At 43.5% G+C, this 16,986-nt stretch overlaps 1 long non-coding RNA gene across 1 annotated transcript in view; it reads right to left on the bottom strand.

Annotated features, from left to right (window-relative positions):
* Positions 1-9,766: 9,766 nt before the first annotated feature.
* The window catches only part of LOC113579928, an 8,912-nt gene continuing 1,692 nt past the window's right edge, over positions 9,767-16,986 (bottom strand). The window contains exon 3 of the long non-coding RNA XR_003410927.1: positions 9,767-9,847. This is a non-coding gene — a long non-coding RNA (uncharacterized LOC113579928). The remainder of the gene's footprint in view (positions 9,848-16,986) is intronic.

Below are 16,986 nucleotides of genomic sequence, written 5' to 3'. Positions count from 1 at the left end.
AACGAAGCACATTTCATCTGCCCGTTTATCCACAGACGCGCGCGTGCACAGATTCCCTCGGTCCCAGACAACCCAGCAGATCTCGTGCATTGTTCACCCACTGTAGTTGAAGCTGAAGGCTAATCTGTAGCTTGCGTGCTGCCGCTGAGTACAGATTTGTGTCGGTGGTGCGGTGCGGCCTCTCAAAGCCTGACGGACAGGATTAGAGGGCGGGATTAGAGGACGCCGCACTTGTTGAATCTTATCTGCGCGTCGCTCCATCGTCACAAAGCCCTGTTGCATATGAACCATTGCTGTATACCTGCATCAGACAGGCCAACACCCCCAGCTACACTGACACCTATAATCAAAAGTACCGCATTTGCAAGGGCAGTTCAAATGTGGAACAATCCAGTGAGCTGTGATTTTTCACTACAGACTGACACAGAGGATTAGGTTAATGGCGCACTGGCCTTATCAGATTTAAAAATAGGGCAGTCATTTGGAAACATTTTATATTATGCTGTCTGGGTGCGGGCAGTTTTAATGTAGGCAGAAATCAACCGCGGTCTGTAGCAACAGACGATCTCAAGCAAATGTTTTGGGTACGCGTCAGAATGGTGCACGTGTCTTGGGGTTTTTCCGGTGCAATTAATTTTCCATTCAGGAGCTGCAGCAACAGTCGCAGGTGCACCCAAACTAGCCCAGAACGTTCTATCGGAGAGCGTGCTAAACTTTCCTAGCGATTCGTTCTGTCTCTTTTCGCCAACCTAAATATTCTTGTTACAACCGAGCTATGACACGCTACAGACATTCACTCCGGAAAGAGAAGGGATGGGAAGACTTGTTCTCTTGGGAAGACCCGGAGAATAACCCTGTATGCACCACCACAGTAATGCTGATATTAGGACACACGCGACTGGTGATCTCCCCCGTGTGTAATCATCACCTAATGCCAGAAGACTTTATGGGAGATTGCAGAGAAAAGCATATGGCATGGTTAGCACTGTGGGGTTTCTGCTGACGGTGTCAGGATAAAAGGACACACACACACAGACACATAAGCACACAAACTCAGTCCTGCTGAATGGATGGCACACACCTGTGCCGAGTTTCTGACAACGGCTGTTTGCAGGTGTGTGTGTGTGTGTGTGTGAGAAAGAGTGAGTGTGTGCATGTGTGTATTCTTGCAGGAGCAAAAGAAACCTGATGTACAGTAGATTCCTGTTTTTCTCTTTAGTCTTTCCTCATATGTGCAGTCTGCTGCACACATAACTGGCTCGGTTCTGTTCAGTTACAGCTGAAGTATTCAGTGTTCACTATTATCTAAGTGCTCCTCTCTCTCTCTCATGTTCTGTTCAATCACTAAAATCACCATATGGCATATATTAATCAGCATTACATCATCGGTCTTCATAATAGTTGATGTTGCAAAATGCTGCAATATACAAATTAACAATATACAAATTTGTTACATTTTTGACTCTGCACGGTGAACATTTGGCGTGGATTCACATGAATTTTCTGTAACTGTTTGGATGAATCATTGCATATCCATGATCCGACAGATGAACATAATTTTGCTCAACGTAAAATAAGCTTTAATCATGACTCATCAAAGGTCCACGAGTGCCCGTGTGTGCGTGCATATGTGAGTGGATACGTTTAGTATAGTACAAGGCATGTCGCGAGCGCAGTATGCAGCGTTAAGGTGTCGTTTTCATGGAGCCCTTTCCTACAGCCAACGTCTCCTGTGCAGCGAGAGCATGGTCGATTACGGCAGCCAAGCGGGAAAATAGACACTTGGGAAAGATGCATTCAGAAAGAATACATGTGCTTTGAAGCCATATGTTTGATGCTGATAGAGAGAGAGATAAAATGTAGTCAGACTATGGCATGGATTTTTACTTTACAATATTCCTGTGTGATATTACCTATGTTTGTGATGTACCTATGTCTCTCCTCTGATACCCATTGTAAAATATAATCTAGCGAATTATATATATATATATATATATATATATATATATATATATATTTTTTTTTTTTTTTTTTTATTTTTTTTATTATTATTTTTTTTTTTTTTTTTTTTTTTTTTTTAATAGTTACTTTAATGTTTATTACTTTAATATGTTTATTTGTATTTTTAAAATTCTGTTCCTGTGTAGTGTAGTTCTGCTTTTGAGTACTATCGGCTATTTCTAAGTTCAAACACCTGAGAGTCATTCAGATTTCAGGACTGATTCACAGAGAGGAGAAATCTGGAGTGAAGGAGCAGCAAACCAAAACTACAAATACAGGTTTCAGAGAGACCCCCCCCCACCTCGTGTGTGTCTCTATCAGTGTCTGTCTCTCTCTCTCTCTCTCTCCTTCTCTCTTTCTGTGTGTGTCTCTCTCTATCAGTGTCTGTATCTCTCTCTTTCTGTTTTGTGTCTCTCTCTGTCTCTGTCTCTCTCTCTCTTTATTGACATTGCTATTCTCATTTAAGTATTGCCAAAGCAGCATTACAACACGAGTGAACATATGCAATATTAAGGAAATTAAGAAACATATTTTAATAACAATTAACATGCAGTATTGAGGAAATGAATAAACGTATTTTAATAGCAATTAACATGAAAATGACTTTAATTAGCATGAGAGAATACCTGAACTGAAAATAATAATAAATACATAAAGGTGTTTACAAACAGGGCAATGCTCTTTTTCTTTTTGACTTTTCTGGCAACAGTTGCTTTTATATTAAGTGATATTGTAATACTGTGTGTGTGCGGGCTCCTCACTTCCTCTCATCTGTCGCCCAGCTAAAGCGCTGCTTTCTTTCATTTCTCCTGATAGGAAGGACAGTTTGTCAGTGTTAGCTTTACACCCAAACTTAGGATGGATCATCTTTAATATTGTGAAGGAAATGTGACGTATTTTTGGTGGAATGTTTCAGAGTCAGTGAGAACGTGCAGCTCTGTCTCCACAGACACCGCTGCACTGCTGACAGAGTCTCTGCTCTCGGGGAAGCCATGATGTCTTATATCAGCCGGTCTGGATGGCCAGGCTGCGTTCACTGAGTCTGGACTGTGTCAGATGTTTCTCTTTTTCTGTTTTTCACAGTTTCTCTGTCTTTCAGTCTGTCTGGAGGGAGGGAGAGTTGATCTTTTGCTGCCCATGGAACTGATGTTGCCAGGTTAGCTTTTAGAGTATGCATTTTTATTGATTTACAGGGGGGGGGGGGGGGGGGTTCTTTGTTTTTGTTTTTTTTTTACCAATGCTTACACACGGTTTCTGAAAGTATGGATCATTTTTTTCAGATCTTAACACACAAAAGCCAAGGCCACACACGCAACATGCAAAATGTCGCACACTTCTTTAAAAAAACATCCAAAACTATTTCAACTCTTGTCAAAATGTTCTTTTTGCACCAAAACTCTACACACATATATCAATTGAACAGCTCTTTCTACAGGACAGCTGTACACTCATATGGATACTTATACCTTCAGCTTTTTTGTATCTTCATGTAGGACACAGCCGTCTGCTTTGATAGTCTGCCATAGTACTCATACTACTCTACCATATCATGGTACTCACATGTTAATGTATTTTCACACATATCAGGCTATTTATGCATATTCATTATAAATACACTGTAAAGTAAAACAATTACAAGGGCAATGTTTGCTTATTTATTTATTTGCATGAACAGTTGTGCAGTACACATGCTGTATGTACCGTAATACACAGAAGATAACAAAATAGGCTTGTAACTGCGAAATAAAAAATAGTGCACCTGCTCTCCTGTTTGAGTCTGTCCACAGCATCTCACCGACATGACAGTATGTTTTCTCTGGCCAGAAAGCACCTGGGGGTCACATGTCGACCTCTGTCATTCTCCTCCACCAGTGCCACTGGGCTGCCTCCATCTCCTGGACAAGGGGGTAATGCATCGGTGGGGTGGGCGGTCGTAGCCCTTCCAGCTCCGAGCTGAAAAGAACTCTTCAGCAGTGGAAAGCCTGGTAGCAGGTGACATGCCAACAGTCGTGGGTGTTAAATTAACCAGTTGTGTGTCAGGGCAGTCTGGAGCATTGTCCCCAGCGACGATAAACCCGAAAAGCTCTGGTCCATTCCCCTGGTCATCCCATATGTGGTGGAGTGTGTCGAGGAAGGCGATGATGTGGGCAGTGTTGTGAGGACCAAGCATGGCATGATGGGGGATGACAGCATTCTGGCTAACGGCTCCATACGTTGTGATATTGCCCCCATGCTGCCCAATGACACTGGCAATAGTACTTGCTGACACTTGCTATATTGTAACAGCTCAAATTAGGCTGGACTCTCCGCCAGCCTTCGTGAAACACAACCATATGGTCAACCAAAGTGGTCGAGATCTCATCCGTGATGGTTGTTCTTCCTAGTCCTCATCCTCTCTCTCCAATATTGACCTCCATCGATATCCAAATCAAGATATCTAACCTGTAGCCTTTTTATATTGCGCAGGCTCTGTTTTTCTAAGTGTGTTAGCATGTGTTTTCACCTATGAGAACAGGGATTGGGTAATTGGTAATTGGATAATTGGTAATTGGGTATTTGGGTAATTGGTAAATGTGTCATGTGTATGGTAGCTTTCCGCAAGAACTACAGGTCTTACGGTTATGAATGGTTTGTCTAATGATAATGAATTGTGTTTACTGTTTTGCAAAAACAAAGTGTTTTATAATTGCAAAATGAGTGTAAAGCAGATGTGCATTTGGTTTAGTGTACCAGGTCAATAGATAGACTACATGAGTTAGGGGTTTAATATACCAGGTCAATAGATACACTACATTAGTTAGGGGTTTAGTGTACCAGGTCATTGAGTTAGGGGTTTAGTGTACCAGGTCAATAGATAGACTACATGAGTTAGGGGTTTAGTGTACCAGGTCTATAGATAGACTACATGAGTTAGGGGTTTAGTGTACCAGGTCTATAGATAGACTACATGAGTTAGGGGTTTAGTGTACCAGGTCTATAGATAGACTACATGAGTTAGGGGTTTAGTGTACCAGGTCAATAGATAGACTACATGAGTTAGGGGCTTCAATAACTGTGTCACAAGTGCTAGTTTTTGTATCTTATCAACTGCAAAAAAAAAAACTAATAAAGGTGTTCTGTTAAAATTCCTTTCTGTTTCCTCTCTGTCACTCTGCTCTGTGTCTTTTTCTTTCACACACACATGCACTGTATACATAATGCATTCTCCCCATTCTCTCTCGCTCTCTCTCTCTCTCTCTCTCGCTCTCTGTCTCTCTTGCTTTCTCACTCTCTCTGACTCTAACTCTCTCTTTCTCACTGTCTATAACTCTCACTCGCTCTCTCTTTCTCACTGTCTCTCTCTCAGTCTCTGTCTTTCCAGTTTTGATGATGAATTCTCTCTGTGCTTCCACTCCTGTGGCTACTCTAAACTTTCTCTGGGTGCTTTAAAGTCTAGCGCAAGTGAAAATATATTCAGTAGCGAGAGGTAAACTCTTGAGTTTTAGCCAGGTCACATGTGCCCTATGTTTGTAATGACGCTGCTCTGGCACATAAAGTGTACTTTCTTCAACTCTTCATCCTGTATATTGTTATTGAGCATCTTTCACGGGAAACAGTCACAAGTCTCCATGTGATGAAGAAAACCTTTAAAAACAGAAACTTTGAGCAAGGCTTACTCTCTTAATGCTCACTCGGAGGCCAGTGAGAGAGCATGAGTTCTGCCTGTACTCTCCAACGCTCTTTCAAATTCCCTGATGAATTTCAGTGGTTTCACCGCACGCTCTGTAGTTCGGGAAACTGTTTGGCAGGGACTGAGTCAGAGTCTTCTATTCCCCACGGACAGTGTTAAAACACAGGCTGCACCCCCAAATCTCTGAGGATACTGTGGTAATGAAGAGAGGAGGTCAGTCCAGGACCGTTCACAGCTGCACTCCTTACACACATCTCTCTCCCTCTCTCTCTCTCTCTCCCAAAATACCTCTCCGCTTGCTTTAAAAAAAAAACTCCATTTCCACTTGCTTTGTCATTTTGTCACTCTCTCTCTCTTACACACTGTCACGTCCCTTTCTCGTAACTTTAAATGTTTTTTTTGGTTTTTTTCAATCCTTGTTTTACGTTTTACAACCAACCCACACACACACACACAAACACACGCAATCTCATTTCCGCTTCGCATCCCTGGCATCAAAAAGCGAGGGCTGGCGTTGCCTAGGTGACGAATAGCACTCGGTGGCAGGACGAGGCGGAACAATGGCCCGGGAGGGCTTGTGTGTGCATGTGCGTTGCACGGGAGCGTCCCTCAATCCGACGCTCATCTATTCTTCCGACGTTGCCATTGTTGGCACGGTGTTATCGGGCCCTTCCCCTCGCCACGGAGCCACGCGGCAGGCCGCTAACCTCCACGACAAGGCTCGCCACAGATAAAGCACAGGAAGCAGCGTTCACAGGCGAGAACAACGCTAGCTGCGTGCGTCCCCGCCCCACACCGGCTCAAAGCTATCTCCGCCGGGCAGGTTCAAAGAACCCCGCTACTCTCTCTGTCTCTTCTCAATCCCGCCTTTTTTCTTTTTTTTCTTGAAAAGGGACCAAACACACTTAAATCCCTTGTTGCTATATTCTACACACATACTGCACGCATACTGTGAATTCCCTTTTCTTAAATGAGTGACAAGGGACAGTTTTTCAACGCACTTTTTTTTTTTTTCTCTAAACCATTTAAACCGGCGAAAGACTGACCAGAAAAGACATACGCTGTAAAAAAAAAAAAAAGAAGTCATTCTTCTCCCCATGTCTCAAGTTCAAATAGCTTTTCCGGCATGAATACTTATTAACAACCCTTACCAAAAAGCACATGTGAAATGTATAGTTTCACATGTGAAGCGCAGAAAAATCACGTGTCACTAAGTACCGCGTTTTTTGGTTTTTTTTGCAAGGGACCTAAACTAAAGTTAATATGTAAAAGCTAACAATTCATTCTTTACCCCAAAATCTCTCTCTCTCTCTCTCTCTCTCTCTCTCTCTCTCTCTCTGTTTTTTTCAGAGCACTCTGTCTTCCTGTAGGTGAATACAGATGTTTCTGTCTAATGGGTGTCGTCTGGGTGTGTCTGTCTGGCAGGCCGTGGGGTGGTTTGCGTTTGTTGGTAATCATCCTACTGTGACAAAGCACAGCCCATCCGTCATGTCCGCGCGCGGCCTCTCCACTCACAGGTGAGACATTGACAGCAAGAGGTTTCATTTTCTCTTCCTCCATCGCTTGTGCCTTCACTCTCTCTCTCTCTCTCTCCCTCTCTCTCGCGCCATCTCTCAGGTACCTGTGGTCAGTAGTTTGTCTGTTGATGATGGTATCATACACCCATACACGCCAGGCTCCTGCTGTTCTCTCCCCTCCGGGAATAAGTGGACCGAGGTTGCCACGGCAACAGCCAAGTCTCAAAACGTGTGTCCCAGACCCTCTTAAAGGAAAAAGCTTTTTGATGATTGTGCGCACGATATATGCAGGAGAGGTCCCTGTGCAACGATGGGCACGTCATGCACTTCCACTATTATATTAAACACTGACCGCCCCGGCCAGTTTCTGCTTCAAAAGGCGGCGCGTTTCACCTTTCCGCCCAATTACAAAAGCCGTCATTTCCACTTGCTTTAAGGGAATATCCAGGTGCATAAAGACAGGCCTTAGTTTATAATGATGCTAAGAGCATTCACTTATTATGGCTTCAGTTGAGCCTTTTATTTTCTTGTAGTGAAAGGCTTTCAAAAATCCTGCTTTTGCTACTCTGCGTTTGTATAAGCAGAGTTTTTAAGAAGGATATCTAACCTGAGGTCTCTTGGTCAGATGACCCGACACGCTATTGGCTAGACCTCTCGTTCAGCTGACACACTACACAGGTGAAACACCTGTTTATGTGCTCCACTCAAAAGACCTCCAAACATCTAAATCAGTATTCAATTTCAGTGGTTCCTAGACACACTGACCCTGCTGTATGGCACAGAAGTAGACTTCTCTAACCAGCGAGGACAACGGTGTGTGTGTGTGCAGACTGCCTTCTTCCTCTGAAGCAAGCTGATGTTTGCTGCTGAACACAACAATCAATATCTTTGAATTAGAGGTGATTTTCCTTGACTGATTACAGATCAGGAAGTTGCTCATTAGACATATTTTGCTCTAAAGTGTTACCAATTATTTTCCCAATGTAAATCAGACCAAACCATGTTTTCTCCTAATAAAGTCTGAGCATCCGAATCAATAAATGGGACATTCTATTAGCCTGGGTCTGATTGAGCTGTGATCTGTGCATAGATATACGCTAGCCTGTGTCTTGTCCAAACGGCACAGCACAGCAGGTCACATCTCAAGATTTATACTTCTGACATGATTGCCAACTGAAGGCTGTGAGGCATGATGTCACTTCCTCTCTATTGCACATACCACAGCCCATGGAGTTTAGACAAAGAGATTTGCCACTGAGGCATATTTGGCATGTCTTGCTCAAGGAAAAAATACTGATTAACTTATCCTACTCTCTCTCTCTCTCTCTCTCTCTCTCTCTCTCTCTCTCTCTCTCTCTGTCTCTCTCTCTTTCCCTTTTTGTCTGTCTTTCTCTGTTTCTCTCTGTGTCTGTTTCTCTGTCTCTCTGTCTGTCTGTTTCTCTCTGTCTCTCTGTTACTCTCTCTGCTTCTGTCTGTGTGTTTGTCTCTCTCTGTCTGTGTGTTTGTCTCTGTTTGTCTCTCTGTTACTCTCTCTGTCTGCTTCTGTCTGTGTGTTTGTCTCTCTCTGTCTGTGTGTTTGTCTCTGTTTGTCTCTCTGTTACTCTCTCTGTCTGCTTCTGTCTGAGTGTTTGTCTCTCTCTGTCTGTGTGTTTGTCTCTCTCTGTCTCTGTGTTTGTCTCTCTCTGTCTGTGTGTTTGTCTCTGCTTCTCCATTCGTCTGTCTGTCTGTCTTGCTCTCATTCTCAAAGCCTTTCTTGATTTCTTCTTTCTCTCCTCCACGGTGTATCAGACCTGCCTACCTCACACATCCACCTTGCGCCTTGTACTTACTATGCTTTTTTTCCCCATTTCTTACGCTCTCTCTCTTTCACTCACTCCAGTCCTTCATGATACATTTCATTATTGTTTCCCTTTTCTTTTTTCTTTCTCATCTATTTTCTTCCTTTCTTTTTTATACACAGTTCTGGCAAGCACACCTGCTGTGCAGAAATAAGTGCTGTGAAGTGAGCAAGTTGGTGAGAGAGAGAGAGAGAGACCCACTTAGCCCAATCCCTTCTGCACCCACTCGCGGCAGGACCGCACACAATCCTGCGCTGCTGAACACGGGTTCGACATCAGGGGTCCCCAGTTACACTTATTCAAAGGCCACATTCAACCTGTAATGGCAATTCAAGCGCCAGTATGTCAGCCTCGTAGTATTTCATAATTAATCATATTGTACAGTAGTTTTTTATTACATCGGCCCTGTTGTTACTATAATGATGTGTTTCGTTATTGTTAGGTTTTTAGGCCTTTATTTGGTTTTATGCACTTTTCAGTGATTCAGTGAGTGGAGATAACATGGCAGGTTGAAACAGGAGCTATGAAGTTTGGTGCTCTGTAGTAGCGATGTGAAGACACCGAAGACACAGCGGAGCACCCGAGCGTCTGTTCCTGCCATTGAGAACGTTCACTGATGAAAATGCCGACTCACAGATGCAGCTGGAGGCGGATAAGAAGCAGCACTCTGATTACTTCTGCATGTCTGAGCCGAGGAGCCGTGCTCATCCAGAAGCCAGTCACGCTAACTCTCTTGTGTTGCTCTTTGACCAAATCTGACTTTGATATTTCCAGCTGAAGAGATGGAAGCAACCTTTTGGCCTCTGCGGTCCACTGGCCATCTGTAAAAAGAGAACATGGCTGTCGTAGAAACGAGAGGATTTCTGGAAATCACTGCTCCCTGAAGTTCTACAGCAGTCTCATCATGAATATGCATATCATGGTGTCTTTCCATTGTTTTCCTTTTGTCCATACTTTGTTTTCTCTCACTGTTTTTCCACAGCTTTGGAAAGTGTAGTTTTCCTGCCTGTGGGTCTCGTTCAGGCATGGCCACCTTTGAGGGTGACGTGCCTCGAGCATGTCAGCAACGGTGTGGCTCTCGACTTAAAGTTAAACTGATTTTAGATGCGACACGATGTCATGTAACAGAACGCTCATAAGCCTTTTCTTTACTTTCGTTCCAAAAATTGGGAAAGTTGCGGGCCTTTTGGCCAAAGCTCATTCTGGAATTCACACTCTCTCTCCAACACTCATAATTAGGCCGCCATTATGCAGCATCAGATCGCGGAGTTCTGCTCACATTTCCTCCAGCTGACCCTGCACACCAGAGCTCTCGCAGTTGAAGTTAACGGTTCATCACAGTATCCATGATGTCCTTTTCATTTTCCCACACAGTCTGGAGCACAACACGTACTTGTGAATGAAGCAGTGAAATGTTATTAGCGCAGGGTTAACTGCAGCTAGCCTGCTTACCAGGCTCTGATGTTGTCCGGCCATGGACGAGGTGCCGTGCGTGACGACGGACATGACAGCTCATGTCCAAACCATTTATTTTTTCAAAGAACTGGGTCAGTTCATTAAAAGAGGTTCCACCTCTCAAGAGCTCTGCCGTCAAAAGTTCTCACGAGAATAGTAAGTGCTTTCTTGTCTGTCCTATCAGAAACAAACTTTCTTAAGGTCAGAGGGCATCACAGACAGGCGGTGCTCATCCATAATGTCGTCTCTTCTCTCTGCAGTTTTGTCTGATAACCATAACGGCTTCAGCAACTCTAGAGCTATGTTTAAATTCAAGTGATTTTTTTTACGAAAATTGCTTTAGCACTTAAAAATGCTCGCTGATATAGGCGATGGAAACGGAAATTGTCAGTAAATTCTACAAATGTTTGTAGTGTAATCTCAGTGGTTTAGCCTGGGATGTGCATCAAAATAAATAAATAGATAAATAAATAAAACAAAAACAAAAGACTTTCGCTTCCTAGTGTAAATGATGGAGCCCGTTGCGTTGCATCGTCATGCTGCCGTGCTGCACCATGCATGTGTAGCACTGGTCTTCTGGTAAAGACAAACTAACTTCATCAGTCAGGACAGAGCAGAATTGTGTATTTTCATATCAACTTTGCTTTTTTAGAATTGGCCACAGAATTAGCTTCAGTGTCACTTACTTATCTGGCAATGCAATTATGCCACTTTTTTATTTTTATTAACTTGTATTTTTTGTAGCCAGTAATATGTATGCCTGTGTTCTGACTATTGTGGGTCATGTTAGGCCTATGGAGAGGTCTATGATAGACTAGGAGATCCCTAGTCTACACACTGCTGCCCTGCATAGCTGAGCACCTGGAATTTAAAACTTGTCAATGACATTTCTGTGGACTGGCCTGACACAGCAAAACTGGACATAAAGGTATGTGTGTTGCGTGATTTTTGTGAGAGCGGAGTATCCTGTTTGGGCATTTATGCAGACAGGTGTTAAGCAGTAGTTTATCCACATGACAGTAATGCAGTCCTGGTATTCACTGAGGAGGGGGTATAGTTTGTATAGTACAGCGCCAGTGAAGACAGACAACTCATGTTCTGTCTGCATATAGGACTGCTGAAAGATTCTTAAATCATATTTGTGACGTGAGGTACAAGCATTAGGCCGCCGCAGACAATCTGACTGCCAGAGAATCGATCCAAAGTAATGTATGATGAAAGTGAGCCACTTTAGATTTTAAAAGAAAAAAAGAGAAAGATTTTGACAGAGATTAGTTAACGACGTGGTGAGTGAAATCTCCGAGACGTCATAAATCCATCCTGCACAGAGCCTTGATCTGGCAGTCTGAAGGGCTGAAGCAGGTCTTGAAGTTGATGCCGAGTTTATCCCTCTACAGCGGACGCCGTGCAGGAGGGCGGGCAGAACAACAGGGAAAGTCTGTAGTGATCTGTCCACCAAGTGTGAGCTTATGTGTGCTGGTCTACAGCACACTGCCAACATCTGTTCAGGTTTAAGAGTTCAGGTTGGAATGTGCTATATGCAAAAAAAAAAAAAAATGTATGGTTGGGGCCCATCATTGCTAGGTGAGAAGGTCAGGTGACTGTAAACTCTGCTTCCATATTTGAATGGGCAAATTAAAATTGTGTGTGTTTCATTATTGGAAGCGCAATATTGACATGCAACAGGTTGTTTTTTAAACACATGCATGATCGTGGGTGTGTGTTTGTGTGTATGTGTGTGTGTGTGTGTGTGTGTGTGTGTGTGTGTGTGTGTGTGTGTGTTGTATAGAATTTTGGTTAACACTTTGTATATTTAAATGCACATTATAAGTAAACTGACTTGAGTCTTTTAGAATATATTGAAGTATAAGTCTGGGACTGCACAGTAAGATGTTAACTGACAGTTGGCTGATTAAGATTTCATTAGTGTTCCAGTTCCTGAAGGTCAGACCTGGAAGTTGCATTAGTCTGAATCCCTGCTTGGTCTACATGACAACCAGGAATGTTTTCAGCATCAAAGCATCTTGATGACAACAGACATAGCAAAGACTTTTCTACAGAAGGATAAAAATGATCTCTTTGATGTTTTATGTGTCCTTTCCAATAAAGGAACATTTAATTATACATCTGCATTCAGACGGAGCTTTTAACATGAGCTTGTCAAGAATTCCCCATTTGACTGACGGTATTGCAACTGCCATATAATAAATGCACACAAGCCTCACTGAATATTATTTATAATGATGAAATATTAATTTACAACTTAATAACCATATTAAAACACGGTTTCGAAACAAAATATTTCACTAGAGACACGGTGTGTGCTGCTCACGGCAGAGTTGCATTAGTTCTGAATGTACTCCTAACTTCTGTCGCTTGTGCAAAAAAGCTCAAGCCAACTGGATTTGTCTGCCACTGCTATTCAAATCAGATCCATTTGATAGTTTGTTCCTTCTTTTGTCAAGAATTTTATGCAGCCTCCATTTACCTGAAATTTAAAAAAAAAAGAAAAAGTCTGATATCATATAAAATTCTGAATCCAGGCAGAGTTAGTTGTTACTGTCTTCTGAAGAGGAGCGTGTCGTCTAAGAAACTGTGTAAATTCATAATCTTTATTCATAATTGTCTTCAGAAACATCTATTGCTCTAAGCATAAAGATGTTCCTTGTTTATGTAAGCATAAACATTTTCCAACGATTCTGCAGTTTATTCCATATCTATACAACGTGATTTGGCCCTAAGCGGCAATGAGACATATTTTGTCCCGCTGTGTTACGCACATGACCAGACTCATTCCTCTATTCTGTGTTCATGCTTGAATCTTCTTCGGTTGCCCTACAAACCCTTTCTGGCCTGTATTTTTTCCTCCAAACTAAATTACAAAGCTATCATGGTAAGTGATTTAAGTACAAGCTCGGGCTTCACTTGGCGAAAGGACCAATCAGGCCTGCGCTAGTTACCTTAAAGTATCAACCCAGCTACATGAGTTCTTGCGTGGACACTTAGGTGTGGAGATCCGCCACACATCAACGCCCTCAGCACTTACAAAGGGAACTGAGATCAAAGCGCAGACGCTACATCAAGACAGGCGCCTTGGAGCAGCTCCACCTAACCACCTGGTCACATGACTCAGCCATCAGGTAGTAACTTGTTGCCAGCGTAGAGGCCCTAAGCGCAGCGCTAAGATACGACACTGTAATTGAGTGCAGATCTCTCAGCAGTGGCTGGAGTTCGGGGTGGAGCTCCAGAGCGCTCCGTATCACTCTTATTAAAGGAGGTGCCGTAGCGGTGATTATGCTTAGCCAGTCCGCCTTGAGAGGGATCGTTTCATTACCACTCGCTGCTCCACTCGAGCCTGGACCCATTAATCAGAGCAGAGCGGGACCTGCAGGAACTGCGAGACCTGCGGGGCAGCAGGAAGTGTGGGCACACCGGCGCACGCCTACCATCGTCACACAGACTCTGCAGTCAGTCCCCTCTATTATTTGTGCCCTGGCTACGTGTTTATGTCGCCTGTCCTTCAAGTTGGGGCAGGCAGAGGTTCGTGCAGGTTGGGGTCGGTGCCGGGCACCGTGGCAGTGGAACAGCTCCAATTAGCGGTAGCCGCCTGCGTCACAGGGGGCGTGGCACAGAGGGCGGGGCTTGGAGATTGGTCAGGGGAAGTAGCTCCAGCGTAAACTTTTCTATTGCCAACGGTGCTTCTCTGTTAGCTTAGCTTTAGCACGGGCACGGGACATTTTCTCATCGTGAAGTTCGGCGAAGATTTTACATAAACGTTGTTTGTTAGGAAATTTCTGTTACTAGGTTCTTTGCAATGGTGCCTTTGTTTCTCCATGGCCGCCGATGTCATCTTAGACTGTGTGGCTTATGGAAGACACAGTAATTGCAGAATATTGGCTCACTCTTGTCTGCGACCTTGTTTTGCAGAAATGGAAATTCTTGTGACAGTAAAGTTCTGAATGGCCTGCATTTTGGCCATTGTTACTAATTTCAACTCATGGTAATTCTGAGGCAGTTAGTCTGGGTTGTTTTTGTTTTCAGAACATTGAGTTTTAAATTGATTCAGCTTTTCCGTGCACAAAAGCAGTCAGACTTCATCAATGCATCGCATATATCATACATTTTAAACTTTATTTCAATCAGGACTTTAATCAAGATGATGAAAACATTAAATTTGCCATTTTAAAGAAGGCCTTTGAAACACATGAATGTTTAAATGCTTAAAATCAGGAATTTCACAGCAAACCTAACTGCAGTGACATGCCAAGGCAGTAGCGCTGTCGGGTCTTCTGAACCCACGTAAATGTTGTTATTGAGTAAGAGCTTTTCATATAATTACAGTTTTTCTTCACTCTACTTGTATACTGGGTAGCAATTTTCTATTGCACCCAAACTGAAATGTTGCTGTCTGCAGTTTGATTAACATGACCTACCCTGGACTCTGTATTAGGTGTGCATTTCTGAGATTGCTTTAATGTGTTGACGGTTCCATGAGCATCGATGACCGCGCAGACACGCGCCACGCAGTGGTATCCAGTCGTGATATCCAGTCACGTGGCCAGTGAGGGTTACCTTTGAGAGACCATAGACCTGTAGTTTCATGGGAGTGTTTTATGATCGCGGGTCTCTGGCTGCCTTCTGTCCCCCAGAGCACAGAGGGCTAAGCGGGGCAGAGTGGGCCGAGCTGGGCGGCACCTTTCCTCCGCCCGCGGCTGCGGCGGGACTCGTCTTCTCATCGGGCTGCTTTGTTCTCGGCGGTGGGACCAATTTCCAGAAGCGGCGGGGGGTTCATTGCAAAACAGCAGGAGTCGTGAGAAGTCACTTCGCTCACTCTGCAGTGATAAGTTTCACACATTTTTGCGGTTTGTCTACGTTCAGAGACTTTTTTTATTCCTTTTTTAGTTACAGCCAAAATCTGTTTCCACCTTCTGTCAAGCATCTTATTGTGACAGGATCTGTGGGTTAGTGCGCCGAGGAGTGTCCAATACCTGGAATCCACAACTATGCATGCCCCTACTGAGACTGGCTAGAGTGCCAACCTGTCACAAATACTGGTGTGTGTGTGTGTGTTTCTCTTTGTGTGTGTGTGTGTGTGTGTGTGTGTGTGTGTGTGTGTGTGCATGCCAACCTGTCACAAACATTGGTGTGCGTGTTTCCGTGTGTGTGTGTGTGTGTATGTGTGTGTGTGTGTGTGTGTGTGTGTGTGTGTGTGAGTGTGTGTGTGTGTGTGTGTCTGTGTCTGTGTGTGTGTGAGTGTGTGTGTGTGTGTGTGTCTGTGTCTGTGTCTGTGTCTGTGTGTGTGTGTGTGTGTGTGTGTGTGTGTGTGTGTGTGTGTGAGTTTGTGTGTGTGTGTGTGTGTGTTTCTGTGTATGTGTGTGTGTGTATGTATGTATGTATGTATGTGTGTGTTTCACGTTTCACTTCCTCAGGTCCAGCTTCCATACAGAGAGGGATAAAGAGGAAACAGAGCCAGAAAGAAGAAGCAGCACCCACCTGAAGCACCTGCACTGATTTAAATGAAGGCAAATGACTTGCTTTGAGTCCTTAAGACTGTTTACTCGGTAATGTACTTGTGAGAATTTATGGGCTGTCATTTAGGCAGAGTTACTGTGCCACGCTAACGATTAATCTTTAAGGTTAAATTACATTTGGGCTGTCAGACTGGCCCGTTTTAAAATCCCTGACCAAATAAACTCTAGTTGGAAGGCTGGCAGATACATTAGCTGTAATTATGTTGGCAGTGACAAAGCCTCATCTAACAATGTGCTAATTTATTTCTCCGAAGAGCGCTGCTTGTTAGTGTGTGTTAAAAACAAAAGCTGGCAAACCTTTGTGGAGGCAGGATCTGTGTCCAAGCTTTCTGTTGGCAAACGGCGTTTTAATTCAGAAGACCTGGAGTGTATACTTTCAGAGCTTCCTCAGCTTTCTCTTTTTTTACTGTCAATTTTTTGTAGACAAATTCTGATCAGACTGTGTAGAATGTTTTAGCTTCTATATTGTGACCACTGTTGATTTCATATGAAGCGATATTGTAATACTGTGTGTGTGTGTGTGTGTGTGTGTGTTTCTGTTTGTGTGTGTATGTGTGTGTGTGTGTGTTTCTGTGTGTGTGTGTGTGTTTCTGTGTGTGTGTGTGTGTGTGTGTGTGTGTGTGTGTGTGTGTGTGTGTGTGTGTGTGTGAGTGTGTGTGTGTGTGTGTGTGTGTGCTGGAATGCACGCCTCTGTGCATATGTGAAGTGAGCGATATTAGGACATAACGTAGTAAATAAACACAATAGTACAGGTGTGACAGCTATATTAGAAAGTCCTCTGACATAATTATCCATCATGCATCAAAAGACGTCAGCCGGCTTAATGATGTGATAGCTCTGCCAGCACAGAGCCTGACCCATTTTCCTGTGTATGTGTAATAAAATAGGCCATTACCTCAGTAAAGCCTCAGAGAAGCTTATGAAGGCATGAATCAAAATGATAACATCTCCACATTCTTCAGTCATGACGTACA

This window comes from Electrophorus electricus, chromosome 12 (assembly GCF_013358815.1).
Source record: "Electrophorus electricus isolate fEleEle1 chromosome 12, fEleEle1.pri, whole genome shotgun sequence".
In the NCBI taxonomy this organism is placed as follows: domain Eukaryota; kingdom Metazoa; phylum Chordata; class Actinopteri; order Gymnotiformes; family Gymnotidae; genus Electrophorus; species Electrophorus electricus.
The sequence above is the reverse complement of the archived record's forward strand: the minus strand, read 5'-3'. Positions and strand labels throughout refer to the sequence as shown.